The sequence below is a fragment of the Quercus robur genome, chromosome 11 (genome assembly GCF_932294415.1).
Source record: "Quercus robur chromosome 11, dhQueRobu3.1, whole genome shotgun sequence".
NCBI lineage: Eukaryota > Viridiplantae > Streptophyta > Magnoliopsida > Fagales > Fagaceae > Quercus > Quercus robur.
Window position 1 is genome coordinate 51,901,860 of NC_065544.1, and position 24,386 is coordinate 51,926,245.

The 24,386-nt window shown below is 35.8% G+C and overlaps 2 pseudogenes; one reads left to right on the forward strand and one right to left on the reverse strand.

Moving 5' to 3' along the window:
- Nucleotides 1-9,871: 9,871 nt before the first annotated feature.
- LOC126705208 (probable pre-mRNA-splicing factor ATP-dependent RNA helicase DEAH5) lies at nt 9,872-13,605 on the forward strand (annotated as a pseudogene).
- Nucleotides 13,606-14,881: 1,276 nt separating this feature from the next.
- LOC126705209 (V-type proton ATPase subunit B 2-like) lies at nt 14,882-16,148 on the reverse strand (annotated as a pseudogene).
- Between the last annotated feature and the right edge of the window lie 8,238 nt (nt 16,149-24,386).

Consider the following 24,386-nt stretch of genomic DNA (forward strand, 5'->3'; position numbering starts at 1 on the left):
GTTATTACACACAATCGTACACATACATTTTGAAGCGAAATCATGACTTGAAATTACTATTTTAGCTCACAAACTGAGTTTGAAATAGACACCGCCCTTTTATTAAGGGTACCTGGGTAGCCCATATCCAACTTGACTTTAAGAGACTACTATATATTAATAATAAAATAATATTTACTCCATATATTACACAATATAATATTAATATTACTCCCGAGTAGTGACTTTATAGTAGGAAAACGAAGTGTTGAGATCCTGTGCCATTGAATTGATCTAATGATAATAAAAAAATGGACACCTCATTTAGACACGTTAGTGATTTGCATGACATCCCATTTCCCTTCGCTCTTTCAGTTTCTCCTCGTTCTTCACGCTTACCTATTCAATATTTTCAGAAACACTCCCTCAGCCGAACATGCCTCAAAATAAGCCACTGTTAATGCTACGGTGACCTCTTCACCGAAGATTAGTTCTGCACCAAATGTGTTTCAGCTACCCATCCAAAAAAAAAAAAAAATTTGTGATTAGATCTGGTAATGAAATTTTGATATCAAATTTATGAATTTTTTTTCCCTTTCCTTGATTTCTTGTTGAATGTTTTTTTTTTTTTTTATAATTTGTATGAAGCGTAATTGAGTGTGTGCATGTCAATGGCCTAGACTGGCGGGTGGCTGGCAGCATTTCTTGCTTTTTTCTTTTTTTCCCCTTGAGATTTTGTGAGGTTGGGTCCTCTAACGTTAATGTTTGGTTCTTGGCGCTATTGGGGTTACCATGTTATGTTTGTGTTTTCATGTCATGAGTTTTAAGGGGGGGAAAGTATAACCAAAAAAAAAAAAAAAAAAAAAAAAAAAGAGTGTTTCATGGATACAAATTCATTTTAAAAAGTGTCTTGTTTTTTTAGGTTGTCTTTGTTGTTTACAAATTCATTTAGATTTCATATTTTAGTGTTGAAAAAAAAGCAATAAGAGATGAAATAGCTCTTTAGTTGGGTGCTTTGAAAACAGAAATTGCTTACTAATGAGTAGTAACTTTTTTTTTTCCTAATATAATGAGTAGTAACTTTGGAGAATGTTATTGATGACTTAAAGAATTTTTATAGGTCCCTTTTCAATCCACTAAAGAATGATCATGGAGTTCTACTCATAAATTATATCACTCTGGTGATTTACATTTTTTCAAAATGTGATTTCATTTGCTATTATACGGGAAATGAATTTGTAAGAAAGAAAGACAAACTCATCTACCTATATATATAATTAAAGTCAAAGCTTAGTGAAAATTCAATTAGTTCTCAAATTGAATTTCAATTGTGGGCTAATTTTGAGTCATGTGTCATAAATATTTTCTTAATCTTGGTGCTCTGAAATAAATGTTGTTTTGGTAGAGCAGAAAATTATCATGATTCTCTTGCATCTAGGTGCCTTTTCCACTTCTTCTCTCCATTAAATCACCTATTGGATACGAAATACCAAATAAAGTGCTGACGTGGTAATACCGAAACACTATATACCTAATAAGCTCTTACATATTCTGCAGTTATAAATTCACCTATTATTATTTTGTGTTTGTAAATTTCCGAACCATTTCTCTTCCTTATCTCTCTCACCTCTTAAATGTATTTCTCCTCCATGGCATTCACACACAGCCTCACATAATATGAGCACCTACACAGTGCAAAAGGCCTCTCTCTTCCTGTAGAAATTTACCTTTGTATTGATCTAAAATGCAAAAAACAATCACTATATTTACCCAAAATATAAAACCCATTTCTATTTGTTTTTCTTCTTTTTGACATTTGTTTTCCTATGGCAGAGTCAATGACCGCACCAACTTGGACATCAAACAGTCTTCCATGACCATGAGGTCCATTTCATGCCTCTTCTTCTTCCCTTATTTTTTTTCCCTATGTCCACTATTCTATTTGAAAAATGCCATTGGATTGTTTTTTGAGTGATCATTCAGGAAATTCGTTGCGATTATTTTGTTTACTATTTTTATTTTTATTTTTTCTCTTTTGGAACTAACAAGTGATACATTTTGAAATTAATAGCGTTGACCATTGGTGGTTTCGTTACATCTTATCAAGCCCTTAGATTAAATAGCATTGGCCTTTGGATTGATCTCTCAGAAATTGCCTACAACTTGTCTGTCAAAATACTTGACTATAAGATTTTTGTGACATTAGGGCTTTAAAAGCATATTTCTAGGATTCTTTGGCTATTGTGTTTGTTATACTTGAGTTGTGAGGTTTGGATTGATGCTTTAGGAGACAAAGAAAACCTTAAATTTTCAATATGTTAGAATTCCATCTAATTTAAATTGTTTACTCCCTTTTAAGTCAAGATTTTGTGTTTCAAGAATTTGCATGAGCAGTTGGTCTATTGAGAATTACATGAGTTATTATTGCTGGCTTTGACACAAAACTTACGAGAGCAAAATATCCCTTGTATTATGTGGATAGATGACTTGATTTGAATTTTTTCAATTGGTTAATTCTAATACAAAATGTACTTTTTAGCTTATTGTATCCATTTCAATAAATCTTCATATTTTATTTATTTTTTCTTGCATTAGTTTGAACATAGCCAATAATATGTTATTGAGAATTTGAGATAGTTGTTGAATCACTCCACATCATCCCTCATCAAGCAATAAATCCTAATGGAAGAAAGCAATAATAGATTTTCATGTTGTTTGAACCCATAACCTGCATTAACATCGAATACATCCGAGTCATGCAACATCCTACCAGCCTCTGTTGTTTCAAGATGCTATTGTAAATGGGGTAAAACTTGCAATTGATTTCTATTTATTTTTTTTGTTCTTATTTTGTTGGTCCAAAATTTAATATTAAATTTAGTCTCTTAAGAGTTAAATGAACTGATATACATTAAAATTAGAATTAACTTCTAACCTTGCATATACTTCCTTATAATGCTTCTCAGATCCACTTGAATAAATCAATGAGCTGAATAAATCCAGAGCCAGAGGCACAAAACTTGGTGTTTCATCCACTGCTAAAATAAATGCAAGTGCCAAAAACAGATAAAGGTTCTTATTACTTCCTCAAACTTAAGAGATTCTTATTAATGGGTACATAATTTGCGGTGCATGTAAGCATTCAAGGACTTCAATTGTCGAATTTGAGAATTTTCCCATGGGTAGGGTGCATAATATAGTTGGTGAATGATAAGATGAATCCTCAAGAAATTTCATTTATGTGGCTTATTTGTATTTGATGCAACTAGGAACCTTTTCTCTTCTTCTTCTTTTTTTTTTTTTTTGGTAGAAAATGTATTTTCATACAATTGAGAACTTTAGTGGAATAATGGATATGATAAACAAGTTTGAAAAGCTGAGTTTCTTATTTAAATGCATGGGATTCTCAAATTTTTAAATTATTCCCAATTTTATTTAATGGCATGTCATTTTATGTTCATGTGTTTCATATTTCATCCAATGATGGGTAAACAAGTTTAACGGGTAAACACGTTTAAGTGAGTAATCATTTTTTCTTTCGAGAATTCCTAATACATGTAGAATGGTCAGGAGGAAGAGAAATAAGAAGAATGGAGCAAGTGGTGGTACAATCATGGTCCCCTGGTCCTATGCTAATGGAGGTTAAGAACATTCTTCAAACTTAGGTACTGCCTTTATTTTTCCATTTTTAAAAATTTGGAATTCTGGAGGGTTTTTGTATGATTGTTGAAGTTGGAAAAGTGAGATAAATGGGTTTATTGAGATTTTAGGATCAGTTAAATGATGGAGCTTGCATATGTTCTTTTCAAGAGAGAATGTGCTATCAATTTTTTGTTATTTAGATGTGTAGGTTATTTTCTTTTCTTGAATATAATTTTTTTGAAGTTCCTCACCTTTGATGACCAATTCATGTACATCTTTGGGCATAAGGCTCTTATTAGTAGTTGGAACTAAGTTTTGGAATTTGAAAATTTCCTCTTTATTTTTTAGTGAATATTACCCATTGTGTTTTAAGCATTTGTAAAATAATATAGAATAAATATCAGTTAATGTGACTTCTCACTACATAACTAATTCACATACTAACTTGGCTCTCCATAATTTTTTTTTTCCAACAAGTGATAAGTATTTTTATTATTTTTAGGAAAGCCATCATGTCATGTAAACCATATTGTTATGTATGTATTTGTCTTCTTTATTTGGTTATTAGAAAGGATTATAACAATGTCAAAGACATTTTTGTAAGGTGGTTCATGACTTCATTCTCAACAATTTAGGTAACTTAAATACTATTACTTTATAATTAATGATGTATAAAACCTCAAGGATGTAATGCCTTATTTGCAAGTATAATCTACCTTCCAGAATATCATGAAAAGAAGAGTGCCAATTTTTTTTTTTTTTTTTTTTTTTTTTTTTGCTTGAAAGTGCCAAATTAACATTATTTGAACTGGTAATGGTAATTAATGTGGCTGAACACCATACTGAATGACATTGGGTAAGTTTTCCTGATTCTTCTTATGACCCCAAAATTCTACAATAACTTAGTGGTAGAATGAGTCTTCAAGGTTTTAATTTCTTTAAGGGGTAATCATTCTTATGTGTGCGATGATGTATTATACAAAATTTTCCCTTGCATCACGAGTTAGTGACCATCCTTTGGAAATTGAGATCAAAGCACAATATATGAGAAAATCGATGATATATTTAAGTCAAAACACAATCAAAATTTAAATTAGCTTCTAACTGTAGTCTATAGTATCCATTTTAACTTTCTTGATTTTAATGCCAAGTGACACATTTATAGTACTCAATGAGAAAGCTGAGATGACCATTTCATTATTATTCTTTGCTTGACGACCATTTCATTATTACTATTATTGAATGTTTTTGTGTGTAAGCATAAATGACCATTACATTATTACTTCTTTTACTTTTTCTTTTTTTGCTTCACGACCATTTCATTATTACTATTATTGATTTTTTTTTTTTAAATTGTCTTATAATTTTGATATATTATTATTTAGTAAGTTTTTTCAATTGGTTGCATTAATGTCAAGTTTATGATGAGCAGGTAATAAATACAAACAATTCAAGTCTAAATCTTGGCATCTTAGATAATTTTCTTTTAGCCTTTTTTTGTTTTAGTTAGTTTTCCATACAAATTAGATTGTTTATATTTTTGCTATAATTTTTTCTCTTAACTAATGAGTATATTTTTTATGTTGTTTCTATTCAGATAATTTGTATACGAAGATCTTGGATGTAACAAATTGTAACTAAGTTGAGCAAACTGCACATATCCTCATCCAATTTTGGAGATACTATTAGACCAACTTTTTATTTTATTTTGTGATGTATTTAGTAGAATTTCACAGATAGTAATTGTGAATTGATATCATATATGTAATATTCAATAGTGATTTTCAAAATTATATACATAATAACAGTGTAATGAGAAATTGACGTAACCAATATCATGAAAGTTGTAAGGAAAAACCATTTTAGTACCTTTAAATGTCCTACCTAAACTAATGTTCTATATGTTTAATAACCATGCATGGATTACATACTAGTTTTAGTAATGTGGATGGTGAGGTAGTGGGTTCAAGACCCACTAGGAGTGTCTAAAACTTGGTATTTGGTAATAAAGAAGAGGATGAAACTGAACTTTTTGAAAAAGTTGAATATTTGGTAAAAATTATTAAAAAGTGCTTTTTAAGAAAGCTGAGTGTTTGGTTAACACTTATAAAAATGGTGATTAGAGTAATAAATTACCAAAAAGAACAATGTATATATAAGGGAGTTTATTTCATTTTTAAATCAATTACTTCATAATATTTTAAAAAATAAAAATAAAATAAAAAAAGCTACTTAATAATAATAATAATAATAATAATAATAATAAATATATTATCGTCATAATTATTTGTTATTACTATTGCTATTATTGGTATTATTTTAATAATGTTATTTTTTTTAGCATCAATTATTTGTTATTCTAAAAATTTTGAACCATGTTATCTGTCTTATTTTAATAATGTTATCTATTTTTAATAATATCAATATCACTATATCAATAATGTTTTTGTCTTATTGAATATGGTGCTATATGTTCTGGCATGATAATTTGAAGGGGTTTTAAAGGGTAAAGTTGAGTTTTTAATAAAATAAGTGGGCAATTTGGTAATTGAACCAACAATTCCTAAAAGTTCAAGTGTCTTTTTTGCAAAAACTGGTCGAAGGTCCTTCGGCTTTTTGGGAGTCTTACACTTTTTGAAAAAGCAACTTTCTTACTAAAACAGCTTTTTAATACCTACCAAACACCTAGCATTTTGAACTTTGAAGTAAAAAGTGTTTTTTGCCATCTGAAAGTGCAAACAAATGGGCACTCTATATGTTTGAGTAAAACGTGTAGTGGCAACATAAATTAATCCATATCCTAAAAGTTTTGCTAAATTACCACTTTCTCACGAATCACCAAGCCTAGCCTTCAACCTATGATGAACGGATGTTGAATGTGCATACATTCAAAAGGCATAACACTCACATACTAGGCAACCAAATGGACTTTGCAACTGATACAGGCACAAACCAAACCAAAATGTTAGATTCTGCCACAACTGAGAAATAAACTTAGATAAGAGAAAAACTCATTCTCACCTAGGGTGAGTCTTTCTTCTCATTCTGGGTGAGTGCTCCATCTCACGCTGTGTGAGTAAGTTTTTTTTTTTTTTTTTTTTTTTTTTTTTTTTTTTTTTTTTTTTTTTTTTTTTTCAGCTCTTGATTTCGTTTTCTTCTCTTTTCTTACGCAATCCAATCCTTTCTTTTCTTACACTGTGTGAGTTAGTTTTTTTTTTTTTTTTTTTTTTTTTTTTTTTTTTTTTTCCAGCTCTTGCTTTCGTTTTCCTTTCTTTTCTTACGCAATCCAACACCCCTAGATATTATTCTCTTTTCACCTAAACTATGGACTCTGTTTTCATAGATAAGTTACAGAGTATCACGTTGACTGAGGAAGAAGGTGAAGTTATCACTGTGGGGGCTACTCATAGGGAGAAAATTCTTGAACAATGCTCACTTAGTCTCTTTGGGTGTTTCCTTGCAAAAGGGCCATATAATCAGAGAGCTGCCAAAGAGCTTCTTAGGTCCGTATGGAAGTTTGGTACGAACTTGAGGATTGTGGACGTTGGGGATGGCTTGTTCCAATTTAAGTTTACTTTGGAAAGCCAACTGAAGTGGGTGTTGAACAATGGCCCTTGGAGTTTCGATAATCATCCACTAGTGCTTCGTCGATGGGAGAGGGGAATGACAGGGAACTCAATTACCCTTACCGTGCTTCCTATTTGGGTACAGGTATGGGGTTTACCTTTCAACTTGATATCCGAAGAGGCAGCCAGGGACATAGGTAGGGGCCTGGAACAAGTGGTGGACATTGATCATAAGGCTTTTACATCGGAACAAGCCCAGATCATCAGGATCAGAGTTGAGATTGCCATTGACAAGCCGTTACATCGAGGCGGTTTCGTTGTTAATCCTGAAGGTGATAAGGTACGTATTGGCTTTAGATATGAAAGGTTTGTTGGGCTATGTTTCCAGTGTGGCTGCCTAGGTCATGAGGTGAGAGATTGTTCAACTCCTAGATGTTCAACTCAGAGTGAACTTCCATATGGTGATTGGCTGAAAGCAGGCTTAAGGAAGTTAGGGGACAGATCAGATGGAAGAAAGAAGAGTCCTCCTCAACGTGAACCACCACAGGGTGAGGCAAATGGGTTTAAGCTTCAAACACACTCATCCAATACAGTGGTGACTGCCGTAACTGATGACCAGGATGGTGCCCGAAGCCCAAGTGGAGTGGAAGGATCAAACCCGGATATTCAGGGAGTACAAAATTCGAATATGGATAGCCACGAAACAACAAGTCCTCAAATTTTGAATTTGAAACTCACCCACTTCTCAACGACTCTATCCCACGTTGATAGCATTCCTGAGATTGTTAAATTACAATTTAAATGGGAGGTAGAGTAAAGTCAGGGATCCAAGTGGGAATTTAACAATTTAAATGGGAGGTAGAGTAAAGCCAGGGATCGAACTTAGGATTTCCTACTCTGATATCATGTTAAATTACCGATTATCCTAAAAGGATATGTTTTTAGGAAATGGTGAATTTAGTCACTTAATCATAAGTCTAACACTCCTCCTCACTTGTGGGCCTAAACTTCCCTTTAATTAGTGGGGGGCCCAACAAGTGGAAATTTAACAATTTAAATGGGAGGTAGAGTAAAGCCAGGGATCAAACTCAAGATCTCCTGCTCTGATACCATGTTAAATTACCGATTGTCCCAAAAGTTTAAGTTTTTAGGAAATGGTGAATTTAATCACTTAACCATAAGTTTAACAAAGATAAGGTTGACACAGCTAAGGACTCTGAGGCAATGATAATTGTTGCCCCTGAGGAAGTCGAAAATTGGGTAAGTGTCCCAGTGGATTATGCTAGTGAAAAGTTCATGCACTTAAGGAGTATTAATTTGAGGCAAGATGAGCAAATATCTTCACCAAGTTTTGAGGGATCAAAGATATGTTTTAAAGTTGGTTGTGGTAACATGCAAGGAAACAACAATACTAGTAAGGGCTGGCTCAAAAGAAGTGGTAATAAAGATAAAGGTGGGAGTCAATACTTGCATAGCCCAAAAGAAGTTGAGCCCACAGAGAAGTCTACAATTGGAAGCCCGAAAGTAATGAGGAATTGGAAGAGGCTTATCACAAGACCTCAGACTCTTATTAATTCTTCAATTATTGATGTGGAACCTAGGCAAAAAAGGAAGCAAGCAGAAACCATGAATAAGGAGACTACGGGTGTTAAGGGAGAAAAGAAACATAGAACTGTGGAAAATGAGCAATGTGTTGTGTCAACTATGGGATCGATAGAGGTTGCACAGGAACCATGCCGGGCATGAAGACACTCCTAAGATAAAAAATAAAAAAATAAAAAAAAAACCTTATCACTTTGATGTCCATGTAAATCAAGGTGTCATTTGGCAGGTTTTCTGGGCATTCAAGTGAAGATTCGCTTTTCTTACAGTAGTTTGGATTTTGAAGTTTTTCTTTGTTTCTTTTCTTTTTTTACGATGTAATCGTGCTACTATAGTGAATGCTAGTGTTGCAAAAGAGAAAAAGGGGTCATATGTCCCTCTTTCTCTTCCCCAGTATATCATATTTCTCCATTAATAAAGTTTACTATCGTTTCCTCTATAAAAAAAAAAAAAACATAGATAAAAGAAAAGTGGAGAATTATTCTAGATCAAAATAAATGAGAGAGAGTCCTTATGTACTGTTTTCAGTCAATAACCAATTTTTGTAAACCCAACAATGTAATTCATGACATCAATTGTAGAAATCCCAGTCTAAATCGTCTCCTCTAGATAGGTTCTCTCACTAGGGTTGAGGAAATCGTTCACGACATCAATTCTAGATAGGTTCTCTCACTAGGGTTGAGGAAATCGTTCACGACATCAATTTTTGTTTTCAAGGAAATCGTTCATGGTCCAAAGAAATAAAAAGAGTGGGATTGAGCCCAAAAAAAAAAGCCCAAGGCTTGCACAACTTTGCTTAGCAAGAAATCAGAAGTAATTGAATGAATTATGATTATTGAAAATAAAAATTAAAAAAAAAAAAATCTTCACCCAGTGAAAATAAGTAGATGCCTATGTTAATTCTTTAATTTATGAATATACGTTCGGTATGCTAAAAGGCCTAGGGCCAGTTGCGTATAGCATGGCCCAGATTTTATGAGCCAGTGCTAAAAGGCCTAGGCTCACTGAGTTTATATAAATCCTTATCTCTATCTTTTTTTCTTCATTGAATCTCTCTAGCTATTTCTGTATCTTTTTCAACAATGGCTCCCGCTAAAGACGATGGTTTAAGAAACTCGAATACCTATGACTCGTCTCCAAGGTCTGCTATGAACTCGAAACGATTTGGGCAGACACTGCGACACCGTCGTCGGATTCGACTCCAAACTGAAAGAGAATGGCGCTGAGTTGCCGGATTACTTTGTCCGTACGCTTCTGACGATAATCCACGCCATTCTTCCGAAGCCGAAGAAGAAGGAAGGTGTTGACAAAGCTAAGTATAGTGCCCTAGCGATTGCAGATAGTAAAGAAAGGCATAGCGATCGTGAAGATAATGGTGATAATGTTGATCATAAGAGAGGCGACTCGGACAAGCCGGAATTGTATAAGGTTTACAAGGGAATGAGTTCGCCGGAGAAGTGGAAAACGAAGCAGTTGATTGCTTCAGGCGTTTTGAATCTTAGGGACTATCAAGGAGATGGATTGTTATAACAAGAAGAAGAGGGTGCTGAGGTTGAGATTGAGATGAATGTCTACAAGGGCAGAGCAGGTATTCAAGTTCAATGGATGTCACCTGTTAGAATTTGTAAGAATCCAGAAGGGTCTTTGAATCGTGCAGCAAAGCTTCAGTCTGTGCTTACAAAGGAGTAGGACTAAGCAATGGACCCGGCCTGCCCGAAAACCCGACCGACCCAACCCGACAGGTTTTGGGCGGGTCTGAGAATATTTGGGTCGGGTTTTGGGTCTTGTTTTCAGGTTATTTTCGGGTTTGGGTCAGTATCAGGTCGGCATCGGGTCATTTATATATTCTAGTCTAAACTCGAATTTTTTTTTTTTTTTTTTTTTTTTTTTTTTTTTTTTTTTTTGAAAAAAACCCTACTCCACCAAAGGTCTCTCTCCGCCTCCCTTAGCTACCTTCCAAGTCTTAATCTCACAAAACATCACAACCCACCATCAATGTCGACCTCAGACAACTCACCATAGCCATCATCCACGTACCGTAGAGACAACTTTGCTCAGTCCTAACCGTAGAGACAACTTTGCAAAGACGAAACGGAACTACGATCTTCATTTCAAACAAACCAAAACCCATGAAATAAAACCCATTCAGATCTCCACCAAAGCACCTTCGACTCATTCAGATAAAACCCATTCAGATCTCCACCGAAACAGAACTACGATCTTCATTTCGAAAAAACCAAAACCCACGAAATAAAACCCATTCAGATCTCCACCGAAGCACCTTCCTTTGATCGCCGCTATCAAGATCATGCCGGAAAGCTTCCTTGACCACCACCGGCATCATAGCTCCCCACCAAGAAGCCCTCCTCCTTACTTTCTTTTTCTGTGCGAGATGGATAAGAGAGAAGGAGAGAGAGCTGACAAACCTTAGAGGATGAGTGGCTTGGTGGGCTCAGTGGGTCTGGTTTGTAGAAACTAGGAAGTGAGGAATTTAATGAGTTGGAAGTTTGTGGGGAAAAAATAAAAAAAAAAGGTGGGTTCGCTCAACAAGACCCAACCCGAGACCTGGAAAACCGACCCAATTACAGACCCGATTTTCTGGGTCGGGTCGGGTTTTAGATAGCCAAACCTGATTTCTATTGGGTCGGGTTTCGGGTCACAATAAACCCGAACTGACCCGACCCGATATCAGTCCTACAAAGGAGCGAAAAGAAGTAAGCGAATAGCAACAGGGAACCATGCTTAACTCCATTCCAAAGTAGTTGAATCGTCCTTGGGAAGAACCTATGCTGGAGACGGGTGAGAGGCATCTAGCACATGAGCTTAGAGGTGTTGGTTTATCATCGGCATATGATATGCCAGAGTGGAAGAAGGATGCTTATGGACATGAACAATCCCTTAGCTTTGGACAGAAGTTGAAGCTATCGATTTAGGAACAGAGGCAGAGACTGGTTTGGGTAAGACAACTCAGGTAACTCAATATCTAGCAGAAGCTGGATACACAACAAAGGGCAAAATTGGGTGTACTCAGCCTCGTAGTGTGGCTGCAACATCTGTGGTGAAGAGGGTTGCTGAAGAGTTTGGTTGTCGTTTGGGTGAGAAAGTTGGATATGCTATTCGATTTGAAGATTGTACTGGTCTAGATACTGTTATCAAGTACATGACTGATGGTATGTTTCTTAGGGAAATTTTGATAGATGGTAACCTTTCTCAGTACTCTGTTGACTATACACACGGATGTACTTTTTGGATTACTCAAGCAACTAGTGAAACGAAGACCCGACCTTCGCTTGATTGTCACGTTTGCAACAGATGAAGAGAAGTTTTCAGGGTATTTCTTTAACTGTAATATATTTACAATTCCTGGTAGAACTTTTCCTGTAGAGATACTCTACTCCAAACAGCCGGAAAGTGATTACCTTGATGCATCCCTACTTACTGTGCTACAAATCCACTTGACAGAACCTGAAGGAGACATCCTTCTCTTCTTGACTTGTCAGGAGAAGATTGATTTTGCATGCCAATCTCTTCATGAAAGGATGAAAGGGCTAAAATGTTCCGGAATTTGATTATTCTACCGGTTTATAGTGCACTTCCAAGTGAAATGCAATCAAGGATATTTGAACCTTCACCTCTGGGGAAGAGGAAAGTGGTAGTTGCTACCAATATCGCTGAGGCATCTTTGACGATTGATGGAATATATTATGTTATTGATCCTGGGTTTGCAAAGCAGAATGTGTATAACCCGAAGCAAGGGTTTGATTCACTTGTCATAACTCCTATTTCACAAGCTTCAGCAAAGCAACGAGCTGGTCGTGCTGGGCGTACGAGGCCTGGGAAATGTTATCGCCTCTACACTGAGAGTGCATACCGCAATGAGATGTCCCCTACTTCAATTCTTGAAATATAGAGGATAAATCTTGGGTTAACTACGCTTACCGTGAAAGCTATGGGTATAAATGATCTTCTGTCTTTTGATTTTATGGATCCACCTTCACCCCAAGCTCTCATTTCTGCCCTGGAACAGTAGTACAATCAAGGAGCTCTTAATGAGAAAGGGCTTCTGACCAAATTGTGCTGGAAAGTGGCAGAATTTCCTCTTGAACCACCATTATCTAAGATGCTCCCAGTGTGGACCTTGAATGCAGTGATGAGATTTTGCCCATCATTGCAATGATTCATACAGGGAATATCTTCTACAGGCTTAGAGAGAAATAAGCACAAGCTAATCAGAATAAGGCCAAGTTTTTCCAGCCAGAGGGAGACCATCTAACATTACTTATGGTTTATGAGGCTTGGAAAAGTAATAACTTTTCTGTGCCCTGGTGTTTTGAGAACTTTGTTCGGTACAGATCATTGAGGAGGGCACAGGATGTGAGAAAACAACTACTCACCATCATGGACAAATATAAATTGAACGTGTGACTGTAGGGAAAAATTTTACAAAGATCCGAAAGGCGATTACTGCAGGGTTCTTTTTCCATGCATCTAGAAAGGACCCACAAGAGGGCTACAGGACCCTAGTAGAGAACCAACAATTCTATATATATATATATATATATATATATCCAGGCAGTACTCTTTTCCAGAGGCAACCTGATTCAGTCATCTACCATGAGCTGGTGATGACTACAAAGGAGTACACGCAAGAAGTCACAGTTATAGATCCTAAATGGCTCGTGGAACTAGTGCCTAGATTTTTCAAGGTGGCAGATTCTACAAAGTTGAGCAAGTGAAATGACAAGAAATGATTGAGCCACTTCATGACAAACATCACGAGCCAAATTCTTGGCGTTTGAATAAATGCCAGGCTTGAGATGTCTCGATGTTATTCATTTTGATTATGGGTATTGCTGTAAATCGGAATGGTGCTATTTGCATGGTTGTCCTCATTATTTGATGTGATACATTCCATGGGAGATAAATAACAATTTCAAATCTTAAACTATTCTTTTTTAAGACTCTTTTGGACTAGGTTGTAGTATTAGGTGTTTGTTCTTTTATTTCAGTTCATGGTTTAATGGACTTTTGTACTTTATGCACTTGATTTTATTGTAAAAGGATTTGCAAGTTCTATTAAGATTATTGTTACACTACATGAATTTTATTGTATTATGGTTACACTACATGTACTTTATTGTGAAAGGGAGCTGCTAGTTCTATTCAGATTTTAACTTCATTAGTTCTACAAAATAATGTTGTGCATGCGTCTAACTACACCTAACATGAAAATCAGGAAAAAAAAAAAAAAAAAAAAAAAAAAAAAAGGCCAATTCATTAGAAGTTATAGGGGAATCCTTTTATTGCTCTCCTGCATTCAGTCATTCAACTTGTTTAATGAGTTATCTTAGCTAGCACATATTTGTATGGTAGATATGCCTCAAAAAGATTTTCAGGACTCTGCACCGCTTGACCAAACCAGCCTAGTGACATATTTGAGCAAATATTTCATTATGGAGAAGACCAGCAGCAGAGAAAAGCGGTCCTCTAGCAATGGAATTGATGACATCAATTGTAGAAATCCTTGTTTGTATCATCTCCTCATGATAGGTTCTCTCACTAGGGTTGAAGAAAACGTTCACAACATCCATTATTGTTTTTGAAGAAAATGCTAATTACAAATTAAAAATCAGAAAAATATCACATAATGGAACCCTACTTCAAAATAGAATGTAGTGTGAGGAACACCAGCAGATTGTCCTTATATGCAAAAAAGATGTTCATAGCACAAAAATAATAGCACAAAGAAAACTTCCACTGCAATGATGCATGGCACACACCCCTCAATCAAGGCTTTAAGCCTTAATGATGGAATTCAAAAAAGTACTTGCACCATCTATACAATAATATTCCCAAGCATGATTCATGCATTGAGAACTGAAACTAGCTGCAGATTTAGCATAACAGCTTCTCACAACTCTCAACTAAAAAAATTTATCTCTAATACTTGGAAGCCATGTAAAATTTGCAAATATATTAAATATTTCTAAGTATTAGAACCACAAAGCTTTGTGCATTCTGACACTAACCTTTTAAAAAAAAAAATTACAGTATATGATACAGCCTCAGTGCGAATTAAAGGCGTAAATATTTTACATTACTTCATGAAGAGCATCATCATAAGAAGTCATATCTGTAAGTATGACAAGAACATGCTTCCCAATTCAAAAGCCAAATATTCAGCAGTAGTAGGAGCTATATGAGGAGTGAAAATACATTCAATTGTAGGGTCATTTGCCTGTAAAAGAGCACATCAGAGGACACATTTTATGAATGCAATTCAGACACTGTATTACTGAGCTTATAACAGTAATAGGTATATCACAATATGGTCCATATGCAGATTTCAAATTATACCAGGTTCAGAAAGAGCGTCACACTCTCCATAGAGCCATTTTCCTCAAAATCATGTGTGAAAAACTATGCAGTCTCCATATTTACAACCATAGCTACAAATACAATGGCAAAATTTTCCTCTTCTGCATTCTCTAAATTAATAAAGTAGGTCAGCATAATCACTTAAAGAGTTAGGGGGGAAGAAGACAACAACAAGAAGATAAGAGACAGTAACAAAAGTGGTGATGTAAGAAATAATTAACTCAGTTAATTTTAAGGAAAAGGAAATAACTGGATCAGTAGTAAGCAATATCATAAAACAACACTTCAATTAAAGCAGTTGGGCTCCTATCTTTGAGCCATTTCAACTCTTTCAGAAAGTTTAAATTTACTTTATACTACAAATCTGGGCAATTTTACCTAAGAGAAAAAAATTTAAAAGTTCAGTTACTTTAACTCGCAAAGAGAAGTAAAAGAAATTGTTCTTATTAATATAAATTGAGATTCCTATTTACTAGGAAGGTATATAATTCTAGCACTACATGAATTTCATTGTCAAAGGGAGCTGCTAGTTCTATTCAGATATGAACTCCATTAGTTCAACAAAACAATGTTATGCATGCATCTAAGTATGCCTAACATAAAAATCAGGAAAAAAGGCTAATTCATTAGAAGTTATAGAGGAATCCTTTTATTGCTATCCTGCATTAAGTCATCCAACTTCTTTAATACTGAGTTATCTTAGCTAACACATATTTGTATGGCAGATATACCTCAAAAAGATTTTCAGGACTCCAATCGCTTGACCAAACCAGGCTGGCTACATATCTGAGCAGATATTTCATTATGGGGAAGACCAGCTGCAGCGAAAAGCGGAATCTTTTGTCCTCTATCAACGGAATTGATGACAACAATTGTAGAAATCCCTGTTTGTATCATCTCCTCATAATAGGTTATGTCACTAGGGTTGAAGAAAACGTTCATGACATCCATTATTGTTTTTGAAGAAAATGTTCATGGTCCAAAGAAATAAAAACAGTGGGATTGAATTGCATAACTCATTGAAATAATCTATCATGGAGGTCCTGTTGCTTTTTGTCTAACTCAAACTTGCAATCTCACCCTCCATTCCATTAATGTGGGAAGAGGAAGTGCCACTTAAGCTCAAGCTCATCAGCAACTCTATATTCAAGCAAGATCGAAGAATGGTTGAGATGAAACTTAAAGATGATAGTGATAAAACTTAAAGCCAAAGCTCCAAGTTTCCAGACACTAGTGAACTAATACATTAACAAGGTAAAAACTGTAAACAAATAGGAGCCTTCAGTAGATTTATCCTCAAAAGCAAACAAAAGCTGCTCCACCTTTGACACCATAAGAAAAAAAAAACTTTTACAAACACAGATAACCCATATGCCTTGGGCTTGGGAAGCTAAATTTTTTCCACTAAGACACTCAGATTTTTTAAAACAACTAAAGAAATAAAGATTGAAAATCTAAACAAAAAAGCCCCCTCAACCACCATCAACAACCCAGAGAGCAAAGTTGAGTCCCCAAAATCTATTGATTCTTGCCAATTAAGAAAGAGACTTTAAGAAGGTTGCCTCCACAAAGCTATTGGACCTGCTAACGAGTTGGTGCTGGTCCAAGTCGAGAACTGGGACCGAGTTTCCAAAGTGGCCTCCACCTGCTCGATAAAATGCTCGTGAGAACGACATTTAAGAAACGACATCATTCAGAGCAACCAATTCCGGAACGCTCCGACCCGTAAGACCGCTATACCCGCAAAACGGTATGTCTATAATTATTAAGCTTACAAAGCTCTTGAGGCTATGCTACTGCCTTTTATGTTTTTGATATGTTATTGCTATTGGTATTCATTTTCTTTTTATTATGTTTAATTTGACTCAATTGAATTAATAAAAGACTTTGTTTTATTTATTATCAAGCTGTACTCACCAATCTAGAAGAAAATATTCATTTTGTAAATTAATATTAGGCTAAAATGCATAATTCACTTTTTCAATTTCATTAGAATTCATTTCAGTTTTATAATTTTGTTTTTGTTCGTTTTAATCCTCTATATATCAAGTTAATTCAGTTAAAGTCTCTCTGTCAATTTCGGTTAAAAAAATTTAAAATATTTTTTAATCATTAATTCAGCTAGGATCCTTCCTACCACCTATAACAAGAACGTCAAAAGAAAGCTAAACCACAATTTAATCCACTTGTTGGTCATTTTAATTAGCTCCTTATGACATTTCTTGACAATTTAATCCATTATACCTGCTTCATTAGAAGAACAACACAGTTTCACTAAGTTACCACTAACATTGTCAGCAATAATCTCCTATTAATAAAAAATGGTAACCCAAAAACAAAAACAAAAATTACAAGATCTAAAAGCCTTCACTAAAAGAATTACTCATCACTTTGACTAACCAAAGAGCTTTCAATATGAGGGACTTTCAAAATGACCATGATCTTTGTTGATATATAAGGAGAGATACACAATCTAGGAAATAAAAGCAATTGAATAAACAAATTGCAGATCACGCAATGCTGATTAACAAGGAGAAAGGGAGATATGAGCTAAGTTTCCTCCATCAATTTTTGCATCGTTGATTATAGAAGTGATCAAGTGTCTTTGCAAACATACAATGGAGAAGCTTGTCAAGATTCTACAAAGAAAGATAGAAAGGATCATGACAGAAGCAAGGATCAAGTGAAGAAGAAGACTCCCAAGTCTACTGCTTAAACTACAGCTATACACTCTGCTGCTTAAACGACAACTTCATAGGCTGTGTTAGTTTTCATTTTATACTGCATGTAGTTTTTGTATCACTGGTGTTTGGTTTTAGTAAGCACGTGAATAGCACGTGTGTGGAAGTTAGTTTTTATTAATCCGGTTTTAAGGGAAATCTGTTAGATTAGTTAGTTGATCCGTTTCCCCTGTTTTTCCTTTACCAGGTGTATATATATATAGTTAGTCTCTGTACAGATCAGATAGATGAATATACAGAAATTTCTCCAAGCTCGAAATCCTCTTTTCTCTGTTTTCCTAATATGGTATCAGAGCAATTTTTAGCTTCCGCTTAAATTTCTCAATTCCTTTTCTCCCCAAAAGGTAGGGTTCCTTTTCTTCTTTAGAATCTCAAAGCTTCATCAATGGCTTCTTCTGATCAAGCTTCTGCGATCTTCACTATTGACGAATCGCACCCATTTTTTCTTCATCATGCTGAAAATCCTGGTGCGATATTAGTCTCACAACCACTGATTGGAGGTGAGAACTACCCTACATGGGCGCGATCAATGGAGAGAGCTCTAAGGATCAAGAATAAGTTTTGGTTGATTGATGGATCAGCTTCTCTAACTTCAGTCATGGAGAAAGTTCCTCTATTGGTTCAAAGCTGGTCACGATGCAATGAAATTGTGGTTTCTTGGATTGTTAATTGTGTTTCTCCCAGGATAGCCACAAGTATGGTGTACCGTAAGACTACTAAGGAAGTCTGGAAGAAGCTTCAAAACATGTTTTCTTAGGGTAATGGACCTAGGGTTTATCAATTACAGAAGGATCTTGCAAGTTTTTCTCAAGGTGAGCTATCTATGACTGAATACTTCACCAATCTTTCAATTCTATGGGATGAATTGCAAAACTATGAACCTCTTCCTACATGTTCTTGTGAGAAGTGTGTGTGTCATATAAATGAGAAGATCTCAAATATTCATCACAGAGAGGTTGTTATGCAATTTTTGATGGGTCTCAATGACTCTTTCTCTCACGTTCGTGGACAAATTTTGTTGATGGATCCTATTCCATCTGTTGAGAAAGTCTTCTCCTTGCTGATTCAAGATGAGAAGCAAAGATCAGTTGGGCATGGCAGCAACAATGGTCCTTTTGTGGAATCCACAGCACTTGCAGCTAAGACCATGAATCTTGATTCCAAGACCTTCAAGAAAACTAAGGAAAAGCCTACTTGCAGCCACTGTGGATTGCGTGGTCACACTCTAGAGAAATGCTATAAACTCCATGGCTACCCTCTTGGCTACAAGACCAAGCCAAGGGCTAATCAGGTTTCATATTTTGATGATGCTCAAGAATCTGTTCCTGTTACCACTCATCAAGCATTTCCTTTTACAATGGAGCAATGCCAGAAATTGCTTGCTATGATTGGAGGGAATGATGCTCAGGCCAACACTGTTGCCATGGCAAATAATGTTGCTTTCAATCAGGCTTCATGCTTTCAATCCACACCCCTAGCAGGTAATCTCAAGCACTCCATATTTTCTGCAAAACTTGTTAACAGAACTGCCTTTGGTGTTGATACTTGGGTCATGGATACAGGAGCAAGTGATCGTATTGTCTGTTCTGTCTCTCTTTTTCAGTCTTATACTATTGTTTCACATTGTGTTGTTGAATTGCCAAATGGTGAATCAGCACATGTTACTCACATTGGCATTGTTAAACTTTCTAATTCTCTTATTCTTGAACATGTTCTCTGTGTTCCTTCCTTCTTATTCAATCTCTTGTCTGTCAGTCAACTTACTCAAAAATTGCCTCTGTGTCTTGTTTTTTTGTCTCAATATTGTTTCATTCAAGACCTTTCATGTTGGAAGACGATTGGAGTGGGTGAAGTCCATAATGGTTTGTATCTGCTACAGAAGAGTACTTGCACTTACCTCATTAATAGGCTGCCTATTCCTTTGTTACAAAATAAGTCCCCTTTTGAACTTCTTTTCCATAAACCACCTTCATTTGATCACCTTAGAGTTTTTGGATGTTTGTGTTTTATCTCTACTCCTCCTGTTCATAGGTTGAAATTTGACTCTAGAGCCCTTCCTTGTGTCTTCTTTGGTTACCCCTTCAATGTGAAAGGTTACAAAGTCCTTAATCTGCATACTAGGAAAATCACTATCTCTAGAGATGTTATATTTCATGAATCAATTTTTCCTTTCTCTCCTTCTTATAAGTCTTTGTTATCTGAGTCACTTCCATTGTCAATTCCTTTACATACTACTTCTTGTCATCCTGTTTTTTATGATTCTTCTAGTCCTAGTTCTGTTTCTGCAGACACACCTTTGAATCCGAGGACTCCCTCATCTAGTCCTTCCTCTATTTTGGTTGGTTCTTTACCAATTCCCTTGCTTGCTGATCCTGTTCAGTCCACTTCCATGTCAGTTGATCATCCTGCTGTGTTCACTAATCAGCAACCTTCCACCATGTCTAATGATCAACCTCTTGTGCTGCCTGATCAGCCCACTTCCTTATCTAATTCTGATCAGCCTGTTACCCTTAGAAAATCTACTAGGGTCAGTCATAAACCAGCCTACCTAGATGCTTACAAATGTCATCAAGTATCTTCTCAATGTCATACTCCCTTTAGTACTGCCCATCCTTTGTCTTCCTACTTGTCTTCCCACAAGTTGTCCTCTAAACATTTACACTTCTGCAATATAATCTCCTCCATTGAGGAACCTAAGTTTTATCACCAGGCAGTCACTGATCCCAAGTGGAGAGAAGCTATGGCTGCTGAAATTTCTGCCCTTGAAGCTAACCATACTTGGGTTCTCACTCCCTTGCCTTCTCATAAGAAAACTATTGGGTGTAAATGGGTATATAAGGTGAAATATAAGTCTGATAGGAGTGTGGAGAGATATAAGGCTAGGCTGGTTGCCAAAGGCTTCACTCAAAAGGAAGGCCTTGATTATTTGGAGACTTTTTCTCCTGTTGCAAAGTTGGTTACTGTCAAAAGTCTCCTTGCCATAGCTGTTGTGCAAGGCTGGTTTTTATGTCAACTTGATGTAAATAATGCCTTCCTTCATGGTGATTTGAAGGAAGAGGTATATATGGACCTTCCATCAGGCTTCCACAGCAAGGGGGGGCTTGTATGCAAACTTGTCAAATCCTTGTATGGTCTGAAACAAGCTTCCAGACAGTGGTTTGCTAAGTTTTCCACTGCTTTACTCATGCTGGGTTTTACTCAATCTAGAGTAGACTACTCCTTGTTCACTAAGAAGACTTCTACCTCATTCATTGCTCTTTTAGTATATGTTGATGATATTTTACTTGCTAGTGACAACAAGCAGGCAGTGGATGAATTAAAGGTTCTTCTTGATCAACAGTTTAAATTGAAGGACTTGGGTGACTTGAAGTTCTTTTTGGGTCTTGAAGTGGCAAGGGCTGCAAGTGGCATTAGCTTGTGTCAAAGAAAATACATCCTAGACCTATTAAAAGAAGCTGGCATGATGGGGTGTAAACCAGCCAAGATTCCAATGGATCCTAATGCCAAGCTTAGTAAGTATGAAGGTAAAGCTTTGCAAGATCCTAGTTCCTATAGGAGGCTTATAGGAAGGCTTCTATATTTAACCATAACCAGACCAGATATAACCTTTGCTGTGAATCGTTTGAGTCAATTCATGGCATATCCTAGAGAACCACACTTACATGCAACCAATAAAGTCTTGCAATAACCAATAAAGTCTTGCAATACCTCAAGGCAACACCAGGTCAAGGCCTATTCTTTTCAAGTAAATCAGACCTACACTTGAAAGCCTTCACAGATGCGGACTGGGCTTCTTGTCCTGACACTAGAAGGTCTGTGACAGGGTTTTGTGTCTTCCTTGGTGAGTCTCTAGTCTCCTGGAAGTCTAAAAAGCAACAAACAGTCTCAAGATCCTCAGCAGAATCAGAATATCGAGCCATGGCAGTAGCTGTTTGTGAGGTAGTTTGGCTTATGTATTTGCTTAGTGATCTTCAAGTCAACCATCCTCAAGCAGCCCTTCTGTTTTGTGACAGTCAAGCAGCCCTTCACATAGCTGCAAACCCGGTTTTCCATGAAAGGACGAAGCATATTGAAATAGATTGTCATCTAGTGAGGGATAAGGTTTTGGAAGGGTATATCAAAATGTTACATGTTAAAACTAATTCCCAAATTGCAGATTTGTTGACAAAGGCTTTAAATGCTCATCAATTTTCTTTTCTTGTGTCCAAGTTGAATATGGTCAACATTTTTGCCCCTCTTCCACTTGAGGGGGGGTGTCAAGATTCTACAAAGAAAGATAGAAAGGATCATGACAGAAGCAAGGATCAAGTGAAGAAGAAGACTCCCAAGTCTGCTGCTTAAACAACAACTTCATAGGCTGTGTTAGTTTTCATTTTATACTGCATGTAGTTTTTGTATCACTGGTGTTTGGTTTTAGTAAGCACGTGAATAGCACGTGTGTGGAAGTTAGTTTTTATTAATCCGATTTTAAGGGAAATCTGTTAGATTAGTTAGTTGATCCGTTTCCCCTGTTTTTCCTTTACCAGGTGTATATATATATAGTTAGTCTCTGTACAGATCAGATAGATGAATATACAGAAATTTCTCCAAGCTCGAAATCCTCTTTTCTCTGTTTTCCTAATAAAGCTCATGTGGGAAAATGTGAAGGAGTGTCCATGCCAAATCTAGCAACTAAATGATATTGCGGGTGTCATAAGCTGGGTCACAAACTTCATAATAAGTTTACACTACTTGTTCTGCCATACTGCGATGAAGTAAACTTACTCTAACAGAGCCTTTTGCTATGGAGGTTCATGCTTACAATTTTGCCACAGCTAACTTATAATAAAGAGACATAAATTATTACTCTTTTTCATGAAAAATCCAAACTATTATCACATGTAGAGAGCATACCCATCAACTTTGAGTTTTGCCCCCAATCCAACGACACCCTCAACAATTATTCACCCTATAAATTGATTGCTCAGCGTCTTTTGTTTTACCATTTGGTACTTGGATTGGGGAGTAATTTTATTCCTTAGATTTTGTTGTTTTTAATGTTCCCCCTCTATGGAGCTCCTTTATTTTATTTTTTATGTGCGGATGGTAACCAAGTTTTTGGTCTAAGAAATGCAAGCAAGGCACATAGTACTGGAAAATATTTCAGGCTAGGCTTCAGGCCAGGCTCCAAGCCCATAAGCTACAAACATGAGAACCTGTTTAGCATAACATACCATTTAGACTACCAACAAAATGTTAAAAACCCATGGGTAGAACTCACCCTTGAAAACTGGTTTGCAAGGAGATGGTACTCAACAGCTTATAAACACATGATTAAACTTACACTTAATCAATATGGAACACTAGGATCATAACATAAAAAGGCAATAATTGACCTACAAATATTAACTCCTTGTATTTTGATAGCAAATGGCAATAATAACTTGATAAATCTAACCTCTTTTTACAATCTTTATTGATTCGCAAATCATATGCCAGACCTAAGGACAGTATCATGCAAAAGACTCTTTCTCTCTCTCTCTCTCTCTCTCCCAACCCCCAAGAAAAATTCAAAGACATGCAAATGTCATCTTCTCATTGCACATCCATAATCCATAAATCCTATATGCTATCAGAGAACTTAGCCTCATATGCTCGGGGCACCTGCATGCATTTGTAGAATTTACTCCCCCTCTCTAAACTGAACCTAGTTTCTATCTCTTCTCTCCATCAGTTTTGGTAATTTTTATGTTACACGTGTGTCTCACATGAGTAGTCTGTTAATTTACATATTGACAGCAAAATAAAAAATGTTCTAATTTGGCACATATGTAAAGTTTAGGGAGTAAACCGGCTAAAATAAAAGTTTAGGTATGTAATAGCCACTAGCCTAAAGTTCAAAGGGTGCCAGGGTATTTTTCTCTAAAATTCTACTATAGTTCTTTGGTATTTTATGTTGCCTATTGGCTTATTAAAGCCTAATTTCAAAGGTAAAATTTGCATTGGCAATAACTAGTAAGGGAATTTTTATTTTATATTTGTAAGTATAACTAGTAAGGAAATTTTATAGACTTATCGTGCATATCCTTTGCTATTATATTCTCTCTTATTTTTCTTCACAACCAAATAAAGAAAATATATATTGGTTTTCTATTCTTTTATTTTTCCATTCTTCCAACCAAACATGTATGGTGGAAAACTAAATCTAATATATCTTTTCACTTTTCTATCCTCCCAATCTTTTCTAATTATAAAGCCCCGAACGCAATTACCACACCCCTCCTCTCCAATTTCTTCTACAAAAAATAGAGGGAAAGGGAGTGACAAATACAAAGTGATGTTACAAAAAACAAAAAAGGAACTTATTCTTACCACGCCTAATTGCTAACCATTTACTTCATTCTTTCGGGTTATAGATTGACCCCGTTTAATTAATTCAATTACTCAATTTGATTAATTAGGTTAAATTACATGCATATTGTGGAAACACCAACAAATC